This window comes from Danio rerio, chromosome 18 (assembly GCF_049306965.1).
Source record: "Danio rerio strain Tuebingen ecotype United States chromosome 18, GRCz12tu, whole genome shotgun sequence".
NCBI classification, from domain to species: domain Eukaryota; kingdom Metazoa; phylum Chordata; class Actinopteri; order Cypriniformes; family Danionidae; genus Danio; species Danio rerio.
Window position 1 is genome coordinate 25,889,385 of NC_133193.1, and position 21,266 is coordinate 25,910,650.

At 35.0% G+C, this 21,266-nt stretch overlaps 3 long non-coding RNA genes and 1 pseudogene across 4 annotated transcripts in view; 2 read left to right on the forward strand and 2 right to left on the reverse strand.

Moving 5' to 3' along the window:
- The window catches only part of LOC141378832 (uncharacterized), a 41,731-nt gene extending 34,057 nt beyond the window's left edge, over positions 1-7,674 (forward strand). The window contains exon 3 of the long non-coding RNA XR_012394319.1: positions 6,150-7,674. This is a non-coding gene — a long non-coding RNA (uncharacterized lncRNA). The remainder of the gene's footprint in view (positions 1-6,149) is intronic.
- si:ch211-147m20.3 overlaps positions 1-12,517 on the reverse strand; it is an 88,893-nt gene extending 76,376 nt beyond the window's left edge. The window contains exons 1-3 of the long non-coding RNA NR_120393.1: positions 12,416-12,517; positions 11,609-11,746; positions 2,885-2,994 (exon numbers count right to left, since the gene is read on the reverse strand). This is a non-coding gene — a long non-coding RNA (si:ch211-147m20.3). The remainder of the gene's footprint in view (positions 1-2,884; positions 2,995-11,608; positions 11,747-12,415) is intronic.
- Positions 12,518-12,813: 296 nt separating this feature from the next.
- Positions 12,814-19,475, forward strand: si:ch211-147m20.1p (si:ch211-147m20.1, pseudogene; annotated as a pseudogene). The gene is made up of 9 exons (NR_197951.1): positions 12,814-12,870; positions 13,134-13,382; positions 13,522-13,588; positions 14,151-14,298; positions 15,615-15,717; positions 16,413-16,669; positions 18,413-18,563; positions 18,653-18,804; positions 18,874-19,475. The product of NR_197951.1 is annotated as a si:ch211-147m20.1, pseudogene (transcript).
- LOC141378833 (uncharacterized) lies at positions 15,740-20,371 on the reverse strand. Its single transcript, XR_012394320.1, has 5 exons — positions 20,278-20,371; positions 18,714-18,842; positions 18,151-18,568; positions 16,807-16,837; positions 15,740-16,645 (listed from the first exon to the last, which is right to left on the reverse strand). It is a non-coding gene; the product is annotated as an uncharacterized lncRNA (long non-coding RNA).
- Between the last annotated feature and the right edge of the window lie 895 nt (positions 20,372-21,266).

Genomic DNA, 21,266 nt, shown 5'->3' on the forward strand with positions numbered 1-21,266 from the left:
CCTGCGCATCTTGAAGTCAAGTTAATTATATTTTATATATAGTGCCAGATCACAACTTCTTCTAATAAACAAGCTAAATAGCCGTATGTAATATCTTATTAACACAACGGCATGTGATTTCTGTCTCTACATGGTCGTGAGATTACAAATTTCTGCTCTCTTAATTGCGCACAGTGGAGTTTTAGCCACTCTCTGCTGTTTGGAAATGAGTGTGTGTGTGTCATATCTGACAGGACCTAAGACGCACGTATGCTCACGTATATTATGCATACCCTACAGCAGTCAAACACAGGTAAATGATGTGTGGGAGCGTAATGCGTTTACATCACAGCAGCTAGAATATATAGATGCAATAGGACCTCTGTTTAGTTTATTGGCGTGATTCGCGCAAGTGATGCTGTTTGTTGCAAATGCAGTCACTGAATTTCCAGTGTTTTGAGCTGCTATGACGCGTTCGCCCCTATCTAGTGTCTCATCCAACCTTATGAGCTTTCCCGGAAGCACCTTGAGTCTTCTCCAAATTTATACCTACCGGCCCTGTGATCCCAAAAATAGTTAAAAACTCGGAAATAATGACAGCGAGAATGAATGAGCAAGAGAACAGGGGCCTCATGTATCAATGCTGCGTACGCACAAAAACTTTGCGTACGCCAGGTTTCACGCTCAGAATCGCTCACGTTTGGATTTACTAACAATGAACTGAACGTGGGAATGTGCGCAGCTTCACGGCAGCTTTCTGGCAGGCGTACGCACATTTTGTGCGTGTCTGTTTTATTTCCATTGGCGACTCCTAGAGGCAGTTGTGTTAAATTCCTTTCTACAAAGTGTCTGAGCCTTGCAATAGCAGCTGTATGAGACGGGTTCAGCAGGTATATAAGGTTTCCATACCATACATTTGACCAGCTAAACATTAAAGCACAATTTGCAGCAGTCACCTGTTTTCCCAATGTAATCTGAGCGATCTACCGCACGCACATTGCTATAAAGACACTATCTGAAGATGAATTTGCATGCGTGAATCAGAAACATTTCCATTCAATAAATGTGCAAATAAAATATGATGCTTATTGATATGAACTTATTGATGATTCCTACTTGTCTTTCTTGTGATAAATAGTTGGCAAAATCTGATATGTAGCGGGGGAAAAAACAAGAGAGTTCATCAGACGCTGGATTCGAGCCGAGTTCATGCTCGTTCGTGTCAATTCATGATCACATGCGTCTTACGAGCGCGCCACTGAGACTGTTAAGCGTCCTGCAACATTTTACAGATATAAACCACACTATTTCTTTTCTTTAATGCACTCAGTGCGATGTTCAGACCCAACTGTGTTGACCGCATCAGCTAAACTCTCCCACTCTATTTTTTTCTTTTGTTGTTAATTCCGGAGAACAAACTTGCAAATAACACCGCTTTTCTCCGGTCTACCTCCGAAAGCAGCACCTCCAATTCACAGTCTGTTCAAAGTTTCTCTTTTTGCTTGCTTTTGACATTGCTTTTTCGTTGGATTTTGCCATTAGCATAGTCATAAGCATATTCATATGGGGGAGGAGGCAGGGAGGGGTTTTGTGCTCGTGCATGTTGCGCTCAGTTTCATGTTCATTCAGATGTACAAAAGAATATGCGTGAGATTCGGCGTACGCAGTGTTTCATACATCTGAAATTTTTTCTGCGTACGCACATTTACAGCTTTGTGCGTACGCAATGTTTTAGTAAGATTTCCACGCAAGTCTTCGTACATGAGGCCCCTGATCACAAAAGGCATAGTGATGGTCTAAGCCAGGGGTGTCCAAACTTGGTCCTGGAGGGCCAGTGTCCAGCATATTTTAGTTTCAACCCCAATTAAACACACCTGAACCAGCTAATCAAGCTCTTTCTAGGTGTACTAGAAACTTCCAAGGAGATATGTTGAAATAAGTTGGAGCTAAACTATGCAGGAGTTTGGAAACCCCTGGACTAAGCATTACATTTCTTCGGTTAAATGAATAGAGGGTTTTGAACTTGCGATATCTTTACTACTCTATCTCTCTCATTGATGGATTTGCTGTCAATAGTTGTAGACAAGCAAAATATAACAATGTAATTTGGAAACACTGCAAATTATGGAAGAAGAGTTCAACATGTCTCAATCAAGAAAAAGTTTGGACCTATAAATCTAATACATCTTTACTAAAAGGTGGACCTATACACTGTTTATTGCAATAAGTTTATTACAAGAATATACTTATAATATAAAGTTGCAAATCTTTTACAAAAGTACTTTACAGTAGGTTTGACTTCACAAAACAAAAAAAAATTCTTGGCCACTGTCCCACTGCACCAAATTTCATCCTGCGTTTTTCCCACTGAATACGGTATGTGGAACACATGAGCAAAATCGGTCCGAAAAATAAAAGATTTAAGGAAATTCAAAAAAGTGATCAAAAGATTGTTGTCTGATGAGGTTAGTTAGTTTGCATGGTGGATGATGATGTTTTATTCTATAGGTTATTGCATGGCGAGTAATTTTGTTCCTGTTTTGAAATGTGGAGTTACTGTTTGTTTTATGCTTTAATTGTATTTTTCAGCCATACTTAGTTTTTTTTTTAACAGTGAGAACCACAATGGAAACAAACCCAGGGCTTCATTGTGCTTTTATCCTCGACAGTTTTGTTTTGAAATGTATGGGATGCTTAAATTTTTTGCACAGTTTGTCTAAAATCTGTCAAATAAAAATTTTATTCAATTCACATTAAGAAAAATGCTTGGGGAATTTTAAACAACATGCTTCTTCTTAAAATGTGCTATCAGTTATTTGTTTTCAGACATATTTTTATTTATTTTATTATTATTATATTTTTTTTTTATTGCTTTAGTAAAATTAACCGCAGTTCACTTACAAACCTTGCCATTGTAGGTCATGAGACATCTGACAATGTACTCTCCTGAAACGAGAACTTTCCTGTTGATTGCAGTGCGCTCTTTCTGATCCATAATGGCTGAGACCAAATGCCCTATAGCAACGAGAGTAACTTTGTTAATTACTGTGCTCGCTGTTCAATTAACTATGCAATAGAGATCACTGCCAGACCTGCTGCTGATAACAACTATCAGTCATTTGGAATTTATAGAAATTCATTAAAAATGCCGACACCTGAGCAGATTTTCAAATGAACCCGGAGGGATAAACTCATTTCCACCGTTCTTCTGTTTTTTTTTTGTATATCTCAGAGACACCAGTTCCATTCTAATGTCCTCACACACATTTAATCCACATAGCAGGTTGTATGGAAAGATACTATATAATACCCTGACAAAAATAAATAAATAAAATGTTGAATAGACTACAAATGTCTTACTGCCTCACATGGCATCTATAAAAATCAAAAGAATATCTTTATGCTTGACGAAAATACAGATTTGGCTCTTAGTGAAACTTCAGTGTTAGTCTATAATGTGCCCGGTTGATGGCTTCATTGAGCCAATAACCGGAATTCCTGTGTTTTCTGTGGCATTTTTATGTTTCCATGGATACAGAGGACAGACCGTTAAAAAGCAATTATTGAGGAAGAGAGAGTGGAATTCACCCCTTTGTCAAGATTTCATAACAGCTGTAATAACACTGTCCGCCACGCTAATGCGAAACTCCTGAATGAATCTGCCTCACACGCATCCGCTCTGCTTCTCCGAGGACAATATACTGTCCTCTGTATCAAATCAAGGTCCATTATAATTTTTTTTTTTTAAACTCGCTGCCTATTTAAAAAAAGGCATGTATAGTATGCTTTTTGCTTGTCTCAGTCTGTGTTTTGATGTGTACAAACACAGCACATCTAATCGCTGAGAAAACAGGACAGCTTGAGGTATATATCTGATCCTATCATATCAAATGTGTATCTAAACTGAAACAAATGAAGTAGGTAATCTCTTTTTCCATCAGGAAAGCCATTCTTCATATCAACACCTATCCGTTATAAAATCTTTCCAAAACTGTCAATTTCTGAGCAGGGTGAGTGCGCGCAGTATAGACTAATATATACACACTAATATGCACTGAAAAAAATTATTCAAAGATGATTCCTTGGATTTACTATTTTAAGTGGTTCTAAACAATTTATTTGTGTTGAATTTAAACAAACAAATTAAGTTGAACATTATTAAACTTAATTTGTTTGTTTAAATTCAACACAAATAAATTGTTTGCAACAATTCTGCATGCAACACTTTTTTCAGTGACAGACAGACAGACAGATAGATAAAGCATATACATCTATTGCCATCTTAATGCAAGTGCTTTAATGGTCAAATACATCTACATTGGTGTCAGAGCGTGGTGTTTAGTGATTATTCATATTAACCCTGATTTGTGTAATAAACAAGTTGAGAATCAAAAGACATGTGAAAGAGAAACCATATCAAAGCCGCACTATTATTAAAGTGACAGCGCGCAATATTCCTGCTGCCGCCTGTTTTTATTATTGATCAAACAACAAAAGGAGAAAATCCCTCACTGCTCGACTAAAAGACTTTTGTAGCAGAAGTTTTTTTCTTACAGTGAAGATGCTTATAGCACAGTTTGTTTCATATTTGTATTCTATTGTATTCATTTCCCTTTCCTTTTTTACAGGAAGTACAATAACTGTATACATACACAATTGAAGTCAGTATTAATAGCCCTCCTGAATTATTAGCGACCCTTTCCCCCCAATTTCTGTTCAATGGAACGATTTATTTTCAACCCATTTTTAAACATAACAGATTTAATAAAATTTTTAATAACTGAATTCTTTTATCTTTGCTGTGATGACAGTACATTATATATTTACTAGATTTGTTCAAGATACTAGTATTAAGCTTAAAGTGACATTTAAAGGCTTAATTAATGTAATTAGGCAAGTCATTGCATGACAGTAGTTTCCTCTGCAGACAATCAAAAACATATTGCTTAAGGGGGCTAATAATATTGAGCTATTAAAATACTGTAGGTTTCATATTATTTAAACCTGCTTTTATTCTAGCTGAAATAAAACAAATAATCCTTTCTCCAGAAGAAAAAAAAATATTATAGGAAATACAATGAAAAAATTCTCTGTTAAACATCATTTGGGAAATATTTATATATAAAAAATTTACAGGAAGGCGAAAATTTTGACTTCAACTGATAATCGTTTTGAATAATCATGATTACAAGTATGACCAATTAACCGTGATTATGATTTTCCCATGATCGAGCAGCCCTAGTTTTTGTCCAACACCATGAATTGATATATTAGAAACAGCTTATATTTCTCACAGTGTGACAATGATCACCTCAAGTACACCTCATGTGCTTTATACAGTTTCAAATGCTAATAATGTGAGTATGAATGTAATTTTACCTGACATTTATTGCCATACTACTAAAAGCAGCAGCAGATCTTGAAAATTGTGATTCAGCATGTAATGTACATTTAATAACGCTAAAGAGGGTTAATATGTATTAAATAGATTATAAACCAAACTAGTGAGTGCATATTCTGTGCTTCTGAATGGCTGTATTTACATTTCTGTCAAGTTTCGTCTGGTGCAAACAGCCAAATTGCTTATCACTGCAAATCTAATCATGAAGCATGTTGTTAGGACACGGGATTACAATGTAACATAATGAACAACCTCATGTGGAACTCTGAATCTGCGTCTCATTTCGTAGTCTACTGTCCACCAAAGGTTGCATTATGGTCCAAGATGCATGCTTTCAGAGCCTTTCTGAATGAATGAAATATGCGGTTTTCCACCAAGGCAACACGTGTGCTGAAACATAATTGGCTAAACTGGCAATAAGCAGGTTAAAATTACCAAAACATTTTTCAAAGCAGAAAATCTGACTTCAGCATTGTTTTTCAGATAAACAAGTATGTTCACTTGGTACGTTCCTTAAATATCTGCAAAAGCATTACGGTATTTTTATGCTTTAGATGAGTCAAAAACTTACATACAGCACCTTTACGTGTATGCTCGGAAACAAAAATAAATTAAAATGTTCAAAAAACACATACATGCATATATACGTACATAGGGGTGACACTTGAAAACCCATTTGTATCTTTGTATCCTTATTTTTTGTCCAAATAAAGTATATTTATTATATAAAATTGTGTAATACTATTTTTCTCTATTCATTGCACCCTAGGTTTTCCACTTCTTCAGTTCTTCTCAAGACCACACCTGAACGCTGTGAACCCTTCCTCAGAGTGACAGTCACATTAAAATGCCATTAAAGTGTGAAATAGGAACAAGGCGTGAAGGGAGGTTTAACCCCAAGCTACTTCTGAGCACCCTTGGATTATACAGATATACTTTTCTTCCTTGTCCACTTTTTTAACCAGTTGCCTTTCACTTTCATGTTCACTTTCCACAAGGCCAATGAAAAAGAAAAACATGTTTGTGTGAGGGGTGGGTTGTGCAATAGTGGGCTGATGAAAGAATGGCAAGGTTAGGGTGTGAGTGCATTAAACGGCCAATGCCTACCTCTATTTTCCAATCAGTCTATTTTCTATGTGTCTTTTAGCAAGCTCACCTCTCACTCCACACATGCATAAGCAATGGGGGATGACACTGCCTTGCACCTGAGCACGCTTTTAAAACACACTCTGTGCATCTGTGGCACATCTACAAAAAGAGCCAGAACAAAGGCGCTGAAACCTGGGATTGTTCCATGATCGCAGCAGCAACAAAAGTGATCGCTCACGCAAGTCACAATAACATGGCCTGTGTGTAGTCTGCCTTCTTTAGCAAAAACTTGTTATTTTATATGGATTTGACTGCATTTCAGCACTAAAAAGTACTGTTGATTTTGCTAAGGGTCTCAAGCTGTGCTCTTTGGAGGAGGAGCGGTGCATGGACTGAGATCCTGGCTTGTGTCAAGTCAATGAGACTGAACACGTTAAAACTGATGAGAGTGTACTTAGACAGGTTAGGGCTCACCACACGTTTGCTGCCTGGATGCACTAAATAAATCAATAGTATCTGCAGGAATATACAGAAAACACATTTGGCTGGAAGTCATCTGTTTTAACAACTCAACTCAAGTCAGATTTAAACAGAACATGTAATACATGTGCATACACAACCTTTTTAATGTTTTATGATAATCTTATTTTGCTCACAAAGGCTGCATGTATTTCAGAAAAAAATACAGTAACATAGAAAGTGACATTCAATTTTAATGTGAGATTAAATAACTGTTTTAAGTGTAATTGTATTAATTCTTGTGTTTTAAAGGTAAATTTTAAATATGACTAGTATTTATTCATTAATTTTCCTTCGGCTTAGTCACTTTATCCATCAGGGGTTGCCACAGGGGAATGAACCGCCAACTTATCCAGAATAAGTTTTACACAGCGGATGCCCTTACAGATGCAACACAGTACTAGGAAACATTCAAACTCCCTTGCATTATGATTAGTATTCAGTGTTACATGACTCTTCAAATATTCTAGCATTCGTAAACTCATACAACACCATTCAAAAGTACCATTAAACATTTATTTATTTTTATTCATAACAATATGTTGTTAAGATTGTATAAGGGTAAACGTAAACATTTATATTGTAAAGAATAAGATTGCAACTAAAAGCTATTATTTGGAAGTTTTCTTTTTTAATCAAATCATCCTAAAAGTAAAATGCATCATGGTTTCCATAATACTACACTCAAAAAAATAAAAAAATAAAAAGAATAATTACTTAAAAAGAATAAATTATATATATATATATATATATATATATATATATATATACACATTTAAATGTTCAAACTATTTATGTAAAAATAACTGAAATAACACAATTATGGAGATTTAACACCATTTAAATTTGTCATGTTACTGTAACTTACTCAATTTGTGTTGTGACCCAATGGAATCCAACAGTTTTTACAATGTATACTTTTTTTTTTTTTAATTTAGAACTGACAAATTTTTATGATCAATTATTTTTGATAAAATAAACACTAATAATGATTAATACAACTAACGAACAAATTAAAAAATCTATTTCTTGAATGAAACAATGCTCTTGAACAATGTACATGCTTAAGAAATAAAGAGGATGTCTTTCAAAAAATAAGGATTCCTCTATGTATTTGGATTTATTTTGTAATAAAGTTTACGGCCCTTTGGCCGCCGGAAGGAGGCAGAGAACCGACGGAGCTTTAAAATATTTATTTATAACAATGACGGCAGCTCCTCACGGAGACTGCCGTCTAAACCAAAACAAACGGACGCAGCTCCTCACGGAGACGGCCGTCAAACTGAAAGCAAAAGTAAAATATGTCCGGGCCCGGTCCTCTCTCGGCTTCCTCTGCCATCGGTCCTCCTCTTATGGTCCAGAGCTCCTTCCGTGAGATCCGAGGCAGGTGCGGACGGCAGGTGTATCCACTTACGCGGTGGCCTCACCCCGTTCCCACGGCTCTCGGCCACGCCCCCTCGCCACATATTTATTTATTTATTTATTTATTTATTTATTTATTTATTTGTTTATTTGTTTATTTGTTTATTTATTTATTTTTTCGTTTTTCTGTTTATTTATTTATTTTAAGACTTTTGCTGCTATACTTGTTTACTGATATCTTTGTCTTTGTAATTTTTTGTATGTTTATTAAAACCAATAAACAAAAAATAATAATATTAATAATAATAATAAATAAAATAATTGATCGTAACAGCAAACCATCCTATTATAGTAATTTCTAAAAGATCACATGACACTGAAGATGGTAAGTACTGAAGTAAATACTGAAGTAATGACCATGAAACTGCATTAATTAAATTTGTGAAAAAAATCTATGTATTCGTTTTCCTTCTGCTTAGTCCCTTTATTCATCAAGATTCGCCACAGCTGAATGAACTGCTAACTTATCCAGCATATGTTTTACACAGCGGATGCTCTTCCAGCTGCAACCCAGTACTGGAAAACACCCATAAACTCCACACAGGAATGTCAACTGAGCCAGCCAGGACTCAAACCAGCGACCTTGCTGTGAGGCTACAGTGCTAACCACTGAAAACCCATGCCGCCCATCTGTTTAACAGCAGTTTCAGCTTTTCATTGATATCACTGGGATAGATTAGAATTCAAAATTTTTTTTTACTTAACCATTTACATTAAAGCACAGTGAAAGCTGATATCAAACCACTTAAATACCCCCTTCACACCTCAACTACCCAACTATGAAAGTTAAACTGCGTCCATGTCTATGGGGGGATATAAGAATTCTTTCCTAATTAATTCCTCTGCCCCGTGTAACCCTCAGACTATTCGTAATCCAGAAGGGAACATCTTTATTGATCTTGGGAACGCTTGAGTAGACTCCCAATGCTTATCTCAGCATAAAAAGCATCTCTTGTGACGAGCCACGATTTAATTAGATGACAATCACTGTTAACAATGCACTGCAGACATCACAAAATTTGCACATTGGTGCTGGCAGTGATAAATTTCAGCTGCTCGGACAGGGACAATTCACATCCTGGAATTAACTCTTTCCATATGAGCAGAAATTTCAAAGAAGGGCTGCAGTTATTGTTAACTAGAGGGAAAAAAAAACACAATCATTTTCCATACACAATCTGTCAAAGCCTGAGCTGCAATTAAGGTTTACCCATCCGTAGATAACAGACTAAACTCGCTGCACTTTTTTTTTTTTAAGCAAGCTGCAAATGATGATGGTAGATGGTGATGTTTCATTGTTATAATCACAAAAAGTTGAAAAGAAGCAATTTATTTGAAAGTCATGCAGTTTGGGGTATTATCCACAAGAGGGCAGTGTGTGTGATTTTCCAAATTATGAAAAATAAACACTTTTCTTAAAATGCAAAATATAATTTATAAGAATACTTCATAATTATAGGTAATATTTAAATATTTACGTTCATATAAGTGCACATTATGTAATTCAGCCTGCTAGTATTGCTCTTTTTTTCCATCTATTTAATTGTATTTATTTTTACACTTAATTCATATTTGCTCATGTATTTTTTTTATAATAATATTACATATAAAAAGTTGTCAATAATAAAATATATCAAATAACAAAATAGGTCAAGTTTAGGTCAAATAGTGTTGATCATGTGGTAAAAACACCTTTAAGTGAAAATGTAATTGTTTTAATTGCTCTGAATAGTCATAAAGTATACCCGTGTAATTGTTTGTACCCTAACACCCAGACAACAAATGCATGCTTAAAAACAAAAAAATCTAATAATCTGTGATGTCTACTAATTTACAATACAAGTCATAATGTGATATTAAGGAATTATATGCTTGCTCAGAGTAATTCAAAGGGGTCGGTAGAAAAGTTATGCATGTGAAAACAAGTGATAAACATAATACTACTACTACAATCAATAATGAAAAATAAAATAATAATAATAATAATAAATAAAACTATTAAATGAAACACATATAAGTGTAGACAAAATAACTAATGCACAAATAATAAGACTGAAATTATCCATAATTAGATTAAGTTTGTGTAGTTTTCTTTTTACTTAATAGCAACTAACTACATTAAATGTCACCAATAAATAATAATAATTTTACTAAATACTGTTTTTACGTTTCAGTCATATTGTATTTGGGAGTCCATGACATTTAAAAGACCGAAAAGCCCTGTGTTAGATGATGCCACATCTGCAGTCATAAACACCTCCCAACACTTCATATTCATAAACTCATTAGCTCATCTTTCATCCGTAATGATGGGATCTTTTGGCAAAAGCTTTCTCTGACCAAGTGAGTCACATCCTGACCGCACATTACAAATCCCAGCCCCCAATGGCTGGCACTAAACATGGCACTTTCAAAAAAAAAAACAAGAAAGAACGAAAGAAAATTGTCGGGCCACGGTACAGTATTTTTTGGAAAGCGGGGCATAGGTGAAGGCCAGGGGCTAATGGCAATGAGGGATTTGTCAGTCATCCTAACATTTAATAATCCCTGGCTCTCCATTTTCTGCTGTTTGTTTATATTAACCTCTGGTTGAACCCACTTTAGAGGCAGCCTCTGTGCCAGAAAGTTCACTGAACATTCAGCATGGAAGCGGAGAACATGTCATCTCGAATCTATTAGCCCACAGGGGAGATTGCAGTCCACACACACACATACACACACAGCACAACTCGCATACACTCTAGGTAAGCTGCAAACCCTCACATTTTCTGTACTGATGGCGCCTGTAACTGAGATTATTGCATGCAATGACCTGATTCTGACCTCCCTTTTTCGCTCATGCTGAATAATCCTATCAAACAATGCAGTACATCTAACTGTTACTGCTTTCGACCGCATTCGGCATCACTGCGAATGAGTTCGCCGATCCTCCTTTCATTGCATTTGTTATTTTAGTCAATTAAATTATGATCACAAAAGTCAATAGGTGGAGAATATCTTTTGAATGTGAAAATAAATATTTGGATTTTGGAGATTGAATGCAACAGATTGCTGTTATTACCCAGACACAAATATTTAAGTAGTGTGTGCTTATCACTTGTAAACAATAGTGGTGCTCTGCTGTAAATGCTGCTTTCATTAACACTGTAGTGAGCACATAATGCTGAGGACACTTATCTTGTAGGATTGCTTACTGACCATTGGGTGGTGATAAAGAGAAGACACTTCAGCAGGGACAGGAGAATCTCTTCAGTTGAACACCCTCAAGGTGGGATGGAGGCTGACCCAAGATAAGTGTGAGGTCATCTAAACAGATAACGAAACAAACACCTTATCCTGGCAATAGAAAAATTAGTGTTATTTGCTTTCTGCATCTCAATTGTAAAAACTTGTAAACAATATAATCCCAACAAAGTGGCCTGTGTGACATTTAAATCTTTAACATGACTGTATGTAATGTATGTGTGTGTGTTAAACTGAATTGATGTTTATTAGTCCCTTACAAAGCGTGAATTGACCACACAAAACAAAGGTAACCTCAGAAATTAGGTATTTTATTTTTATCTAGATCTATATCTAGCAAAAAACACATATATTAAGAACTTAAAAATATTATTAATCCTCTAAAAGCCTTTTAGAACCACGTCTTTAGTGAAATGTTCATTTGTTTTGAATACTACTCGTTACATATGAAAACATGAAACCTTTTTAACAAGGACACGATTTTCAATCTGCATTTAAGTTAATACAATAGTTAAAACACAATTTTATATTTTAGTCAAAATATTAATGGAAAATAGAGAAAACCAGAGTTGTACTATCATCCTAAATTTAAAAAACGTGGTGGCATCAGGTTACTGTCTAAAAACACTAACGTTAAGTTAGCACACACCACGTTTGTGATGAAAGTGGTGGACATGTACAATTAGCCTACATAAACATAGAAACAATGCAGTAAATAATACTAATAATGATAATACTGTGCTCTGAACAAAGCGAACGTACCTCATTAACTCTTTTGATAGCTTTATTTTGGTAGATTCTAGTAGTGAGAAACTATTTCACCGCAACAGCTTCTGCATACATCTAAACGTAACGATCCATAGTGGTTCATAATGATTGCTTATTGGCTCTGGAGTCAAAAACTGACCAATTAAAACAATGTGTAGGCGGTCTCATGTCTAATCTGATTTGATATGGATTTGCCTGAAAAGTGGGCATGTTTAAATATCCAGTATATATATCTTAATATTTTTTTTAAATATAAATATTATATTTAAATCAAATTTTTAATGAGGGTACATTTATTTAAATTATTTATTTAAAAATCAGACACACCGAAAGATTTAGATGGGCGGGAGTAGGGACTGAAAACATGTAATTTAGCCAATTGCCGTGTACAAATAAAACACTGGGCGTGGCCTGCGTTGCGCGAGGCGTGGTTGGGCTTCTTCAGCAAAGTTAGTGAGACCAAATTATTTTGTTTATTTATTTTTGTCCGCCAAATTTGATTCATGTGTGTTTGTATTATTTATGTTTACCTTAATAAAGATATCAATTAGAAAACATTTGTATTATATCAAACTTTTACAAACAGCAAGGGAACTGTTTTCACGTATGCAGTGTCCTCACCAGGCAAACAAATGCCCCTGTGCGCGCGCGAGCGTGTATTAGCATTGTGAAAATCTAATAGATAATGATATACACATTATTGCTTCAACAGAAACCAACATGACACCTACTGAAGAAAAAACACTGGATTTGGTCCTTGACAATGAGCAGAGAGGTGGTTACAGCTCTGGTGAAGTAGTGTCTGGACATATTTCTCTCAAACTTTCAAGAGAAACCACAGTCAAAACTATAAAAGTTCTGCTGAAAGGATATGCTCAGGTGAGCTGGATGCATAGGCAGTCCCGCTGTTCAGAAGAGAGAAAATACCTTTCCTTATCCAAGACACTTGTAGGAGCTACAGGTAGGCCTTCTGCAGTGCATAACATTTTTTTTTTTTTTTTGCACTTTGCATGTATATTTGTGATGGTGAAAGTGTGACATGTTCAATTGGCTTCAAACCTATGAATGTGGTACCGTTTAATTCATTAATGTCTGATTAGGTATCCAGGACTTCATCCTTGATAGTGGCACACATGTAATCCCCTTTGTGCTACAGCTACCTCAGAGGTAAGTAGGGCACGATTGTGAGAATGGGACAGGGGCCAGCATAACTCCATTATGCTGGGTCTCCCACAGTCAATAAGTGGATGCTCTTATTTGCCTGGTGTTAAAGATGTACTGAAACATTATTATTATTATATATTTTTTTCTTTGTTGCGTTTAGTCCTAACACAAAGTTTAAATATTATTTTGAAATCTATATGTGTAAAGAATGTATCCTCTTATTTCTCATATGAACACCAATGACCTTTTTTCTATTGAGGTAAAGTTGGTTTTATATTCCCACATTTGTTCACTAACAACTTGGGACATGCTCCCTATATTGTTTACCGTGGTACTTTGAATATTCGGTCTAAAACCACGTGTAAGCTATGATGACTTGAAAACAACATTAGCTTTATTTAATTGACTGTAGACAATGTTGTACTTTGATAGTCATTGGCTGCTAATATGGTTTTACTCCTTAGAATTTGCAAATAGTATTTTTGTGAAGTTATAATATTAAGGAGAAAGTCTGAATGTGTGAATATAAAACTAACTTTACCTCAATCTTTTTCTTGTCTCCAAGCCCCTTGGTTTCCTCATTTTCTGGAAAACATGGTCGTGTTCACTACATGGTGCAGGCAGTTTTAAAAAGGCCTTTCAATGAGAATCAGTGTGTTTGCAGAGATCTTTGCATCATTAATCACATTGATGTCAATTTGCCAACATTAATAGTAAGTATATCAAAAATGCCCACCCAATTCAAGATATTCAGAAGTGTAGTCCAAATCCACTGTATTTATTAAACAGTAGACAAAAGTACTATCTCTGTGCTGCTGAAATGTGCATTTGATGGACGCTTCCCTTTCATATGAGGCTACAGGAATGGTTTGTAAATGGCAGTGCAGAAACACCACTCATGGCATAAGTCATATGACATTATGGCAGAAACAGTATGTCTAAATTACACATTGCTTTTTAAAAGTCACAAAGTTTCAAACCAAATGCAATTTCTACTCTATCCTACATTATTATTTCAAACATAATTGATGTCTGAATTTCGAGTATTCATGAAACAGTAAGCAGAAAAATACCCAAAAGATCGAGAGGGGTCTGGCTGCAGACTTGGTGCAGTGCAATCTGGGCTGCATCCAATGCTTTTATAATGGGCTCACCTAACCACACCCCTAACCCTACCCGTCACAGTGACATCACTGGCTCCATTTGAGTGCATTGTGTCTGACATTGCATCGCTGCATCCAGATACTGTTGAAAAGATCTACTGCTTCTGGGGTGATTCTAAAGTATACTTACTCACTCATTTTTACAATTCCAATTAACTATGCAATTAACTATTCTGAGATACCACAGAAGAGGCGTTGTGAATGCTACATGACAATTTTAACATTGCGTTTGTAGTACATTTTTTTTTTATTTCATTCATACTATGCATTAATTCTATATATAGACTATTTTAATGTGGTCATGTCATTGGCCCATGAACATTTCCTGCTTGATATGAAACTATTTCATTACTGTAACAAGAGGCAATTCAATCAAAACTTAATGTTAAAACAGCTGCCATAACATTATTTATTAATATGTGGCTCTTTTTGGATTCTCGGAAGCTATAAAAATAAAAAATGTAAAACAGAAAATTCGTTGGGGCCATTGTATTTGTTTACATCTCTCAAAATGGTCGATACAGTATAAGTGAGGTCGACTCACATATGACACTTTGCTCAGTCTCAGTCAAGTGGAAAAAATTTAATTACTTATTTTTTATATTATAGTATAAATACTTAGAACATTCATGATCTCTAAATTTGTGTTTGTACAATTATTTTGAACCCCTTTGAGGCAAGGGAAAACTAATATAATGATAATAATATCATAGGTATGGAACATTCTTAAAAACCTCTGCAATAATATACAGTAATTCATCTTGATTTTATTTATAATAAGAATCTTGAGTTTATTTATAATAAGAATGTAGAATTTAAATGGTCAGAATTTCATCTTGTCTTCTGATTCAGAATTTTTGTTACAGTCTCCTGTATCACAAACCTGTAAGAAGATGATCGGGCGTTGGATCTTTGCTTCAGGTCCCATCTCACTGACTGTCAACATAGACCGACAGGGTTATTGCAATGGTAAGAGAAAATCAGTATATTATAAACTAGGTTATTTTTTATTTGTAACTAGGTGAATCAAAATGGTCTGTTGAAAGGTTGTAAGATTTTTAACCCTTTTATAAAAAAAGATGTATGAAGGTTTCCACAAAAATACTATTTAAAATAATATAATAATAAGTTATTCTTTTGTACTTTACAAATACTTTCTGTATTTTTAATACAACATTTTTCCAAAAATCCTACTGACCTCAAACTTTGAAACAGTAATGTATATTGTAAATCTAGTCAGATCACCATCACTGCCAAACTTCTGGTTCCAAATTCACAAAACATGTTATCTTACCTTTCAGAGTTACTAAATAGCAGTAAACATTTTAGCTAATAGTGCATCTAAAATCGCACACTTCCTTACTATATAGTATGTGAAAAACAGTAGGTGAGCCGAGTAGTATGTCTGAATTTGTTAAAACATTTACAAGAACAAAAGTTAGCCCTGGCACACTGCTTATTTTCAGGATTTTTTGTCCACAATTGGCAAGTAAGGACCGACTCTTAGCCTTAAGATGTTTTGTAAATACCATCCCAGATTCCTAAGAGTTTGTTTCAAGATACATATGAATGTTCAGAAAGTATTTCCTTCTGATTTTTTAAACATTTGATATTTTAAACATGTTGCTTTTCATCTTCTCAAGCTCTCTTCACTTTTTCTCAAGGAGAATCAATCCCAATAGATGCTCTGATTGAGAACCGCTCCTCTCGCCTGGTTTTGCCAAAAGCAGTGTTATACCAGAAACAGACCTACATGGCCAATGGCAAAACAAAAATCACCAAGCAGGTGGTTTCCAGTGCTTGAGGAAATGTAGTGGCATCAGACTTTTCCAGTAGATGGAATGGAAACGCACTGAAGGTTCCTCCAGTTTCTCCTTCCATACTGAATTCAGACATCCTGAGGGTGGAATACTTCCTTTCAGTGAGTAATCCATTTTAGAGGAACTAAATATAACATTTTCACTTAAAAACAATTCAATCAATGTTTTATATATAATTTGTATAGCAAATGCTTCCAATAATTTTTAAATACATAAAAAAAGTTAGTTTACTTTATACCATTTAAATGAATGTTGTGGTTGTGCCTCACCTGCAAAAAAAAATAATATATATATATGCACTGCAGTTCACAGAATTAGCTGTTAAAGCACCTAGTCAGCCATTCTGTTGTTGGTTTAGCATATTCGTAAAGACCACAAATTTTAACACTGATTAATATTTCACCGGCGATTCATTTCACTGTGCTGACCCCTGATAAGTAAGGGACTAAGCCAAAGGAAATTGAATGGATGTATGAAATTTCATCAACATGAAAACATGTGAGTCAAGGCATATAAAGCAAGAATCAAAATTTGAAAGAAAGCCAAAAACCTGTCACTTCCGTAATATTTGTTTTTCCAACTTTAGAAGTCACAGGTTTTCAGCATTCTTCAAATCATCTTATTTTGTGTTCAGCAGGAGAAAGAAACTCATAAAGATTTGCAGTATAACTACTTAAGGGTGAGTAAATAGAGTAAATTTGCATGTTTGTTCCTATTAGTATAATAATTGTCTTACATTTTAGCATTACAGTGCAAAATTGATTTTAACTGGGTCCAGCCCTGATCGTGCAAACATAGGCAAATTCTTGCTCACCTAATTTTTTAGTTGAATCAAATGAACTTTTCTTGTCATCTCAACTTACATCAACCAAACTAACTAAAAAAGTTTAACTATTTATAACTTAATACATTTAGTTGGAACCTTATTGACTTATTAAAATACTTTAAATCAATTAAAAAAGATTTGTTGTCTTTTTGTCATTAAGTTTTTGACAGTGTAGAACAGGGGTGGGCAAACTCGGTCCTGGAGGGCCGGTGTCCTGCACTTTTTAGCTCCAACCCTAATCAAACACACCTGCTTATAGATTTCTTGTGATCTTAAAGACATTGATTAGCATGTTCAGGTGTGTTTGACTAGTGTTGGAACAAAACTCTGCAGGGACACCGGCCCTCGAGGATCAAGTTTGCTCATCCCTGGTGTAGAATGTCTATGAATAAATCTAGCCCTGGTTATACAGTAGTAAAATTTTGATCTTACTTCCTTACTCCCAGGGCCGATTATATCAAAGTTGATATTTAGCCACACAATGTTGGTGTTCCGTAACATCTCATTTTTACAAGGTAGGTTGTTAGCCCAATGCTCAACCCCTAACCTGGAGGACCAGGACTTACACGCATACATTACGAACAATTTCATTAATTAATTCATTTTCTTTTTGGCTTAGTACCGAAGTATTATATATCAATCTGGGGCCAACTTAACCAGCATATGCTTTACGCAGGGGATGGACATCCCTGGGGAACACCCATATACTCTTATTCACACACACACACACACACACACTATGGACAATTAGCTTACCCAATTTAGCTTGGCCACTTGAACATAAGGAGAACATCCAAACTCCACACAGATGCCAACTGACGTAGCTGGGGCTTGAACCAGCGACCTTCTTGCTTTGAGGTGGCAGTGCTACCCACTGTGCCACTCAAAATGTTGATTTACTACTTTAAATGACAACTATCAAAATAAAATCATTACGTTCAACCTCTTCTTGTTAACGCACACTTAATAAACACCCTTGTTTGAGTGGTTGCATGTTTCTTTTGTTTCTCTGCTTCAGGTTATTGTTGAGATACCAGGTGCCAAAAATCTGGAGGTGCAGCTTCCAGTGGTGATTTGTACCAATATTCTTGGCAACAGGTTTGAAATGAGCAGTCGTTCTACTATGGGTTTGCTATACCCCACATTTACTCTACCAGATGTCGCTGAAGGTACACTGTAAATAGATGGACATAAATTGGTCATTAAGGTAAATGTATGTGCTGTATGAACTTTGTCTAATTATCATTTCATTATAAAGCCCCTCCCAGCTATGCAGAGGTAATGTCAGGGGAACGATATGAGGAGCAAAGAACTTTAACCTGTCAGTCACATCCAGACTGGTTGTTGGATGGTCCAGGATTCAGCTGCATTCGTCATTTCCACGTCCAGCCTCCTCCATCTTATTCAGAGGTCAGTTGTTTCTTCGTCATTACAATGTTCCTGGTAGACTTAAAACAGTACATTATTTTTACATTGCAGATTTACCCAAATGAACACTGAGATTTTTGTCAAAGATGCTTTTGGTGGAGAAGAGTAAGGATCACCATTGTGCCTTTCAATCGTGCTATCGTTCCTTTTTCTTCTCTGGAGTGTTTCTAGATTATGGACAGCATATCATTGAAATGTTTCTTCCTCTGTTTGATCATGAGCTCTTTTCAAAGTTCTGAAAGTTGTAGCCTCGCATAGCCAGGCTTTTTTGACAGGTTTTATAATGTAAACTTTTTTTCAGTCTCCTATTTTGACAACTATTTGACAACTCTTCCAAATAGTTGGCTGGTTGATGGAGAGAATAAACTGTAATGTGAACCAAACGTAATGCCATCTGGAGTCTGACAGTGAAAAAAAATAATATCAACATACCGGGAATGTTCAATTATTTAGTATAAATGCTCTAAGTTTATTTTGAGGTGTTGCTTTTTGGTTCAGGTTGAAATGCACAACTGAAATGTTGGTGTCTAGTTTGTGTCGATTGTGTCAGTGTCACTAAAAAGTTTTGAATGCTGGAAAACAAGTTTAGTGGAGTTTACTGATTTGTCACAGCATTAAAACTAAATAAAACCATGTATTTGTGTACAACTGGAGTAATTTCCTTTTATTTTTATGGAAATTGTCTTAGTACTCTCTAGGAATCAACAACTTATATACTGTATGTTTAAATAGCACTTGGTTATTTGAAAAACAATCCAAAAATGAAGGACAATAGGGTTGTTTTCAGCATACATTCAATCCTATCATAAATCCATATATTTTAACACATGAATAGATAATCAACCCTTATTCAGATTTATTCATACTGGAAGAGAATGTTAAAATTAACATTAGCAAATTTAATTAATCAGTTTCAGAAAAAGTAAACAAAGTGTGTCCTTTACCAAATTTCACACAGTTTAAACATGTATATTTAATTTTTGTTGTTTTATATTTTATTCTAAATGTACACAAAAGTCTATCTGTAAATAATACTGTTTATTTCTAGAATGTTCAGCTCCATCTTTAACACTTAAAGACAAAATTTCACTGTTATTGTATGTTTTAAATGTATTTTAAACTTTGAACTGTCAGTCGAAGAAAAAAAGTTACCTGAAATCCAAGTCGACAACAGAAATTTTAACAATGATTGTTTAAATGACAATTTTGCTTTGCTTGTTACATCAGTTTTACAAAAAGGGTGCAGTTCTCTAACTGCTCAAAAGCAAATAAAAACATCCACCTTTGCTTTTTACATCAGTTTTACAAAAAGGGTGCAGTTCTCTAACTGCTCAAAAGCAAATAAAAACATCCACATCAATAATTCTAATACACTTTACTTATAACTTTAAAAATACATGCTGACATTTTCATAAATGCTGCAAAAAAATAAGAATAAATAAGATTAAAACCTACCTGACAGATTATGTATACTTGCTGTGTCTCAGTAGTCCTATAAAGTGTATTATTGGACCGGCGGAGCCGCCTGAACTCTCAATGCCCTGAACCCAAAGAGATATCTCGGGTGAGATTTTATCCAAGTGTGAATGTACAATATTTATAAGAAGTCTGAATTATTTAACATGAGGCCGTCACACAGCCAGCTGTTACCTTTTGAAATGCTTTACTGATACAAAAAAGAGAAGTCTAAAATGAAAGACTGTAACCTATATGTTAACACAACATAAGCCTCTATGCAACAGCAATATTTACTTACCTCTCACTTCAAGAAAACATATGTAACTTTTCATTAGAAGATAATCAGAGTGTGGATGACATTTCTTTTTGGTTCAATGGAGATTTAGTATGATCTTTCACTTTTATCTTCTATCAGCTTGTATATTCAAGCATGGGATTAAGACAAGTTGCATCAGTTACAGCAAATCTTTGTTCAAGGCTTAACGTAAATAGATCATCTATTGTACTGCTCACTGTTTGGTCAATGTTGTATCTTTTTTTCTCAAGTATCCAGTGCGGTCAACAAAAGGCCCTTTTTATTCAGTTCAGTCATGTGTATCTCAATGACGTTTCTGTGAATCTGCTTCTGCAGGTGTTACTTGTTTATAAATGTAGCTTAAATAAGTTTAATTTCACTTGATACTTGATCTATCCTTTATTGATCTAAAAGTCATGAAATCCTGCAATTTTTTTTTGATATTTGATGCTGAGTTCATTTCAGCTTTAACAGTAGAAATTTGAAACAAGACATTAATCTTGGAGGCGGGTTGAGTCAATATAATATCTTGTGGCAAAGATCTTTTTTATTTTCTTCTTTCTTTTTTGGAAATATGAACCCCAGCTGTAATGTCACGTTCAATAAGTCAAGTTTCTTATTTACCGTTGATCTTTATTAGATCACAGGCTGTGCAGAATGAGTCAGTATTTTAATGACATATGCTGAAGGG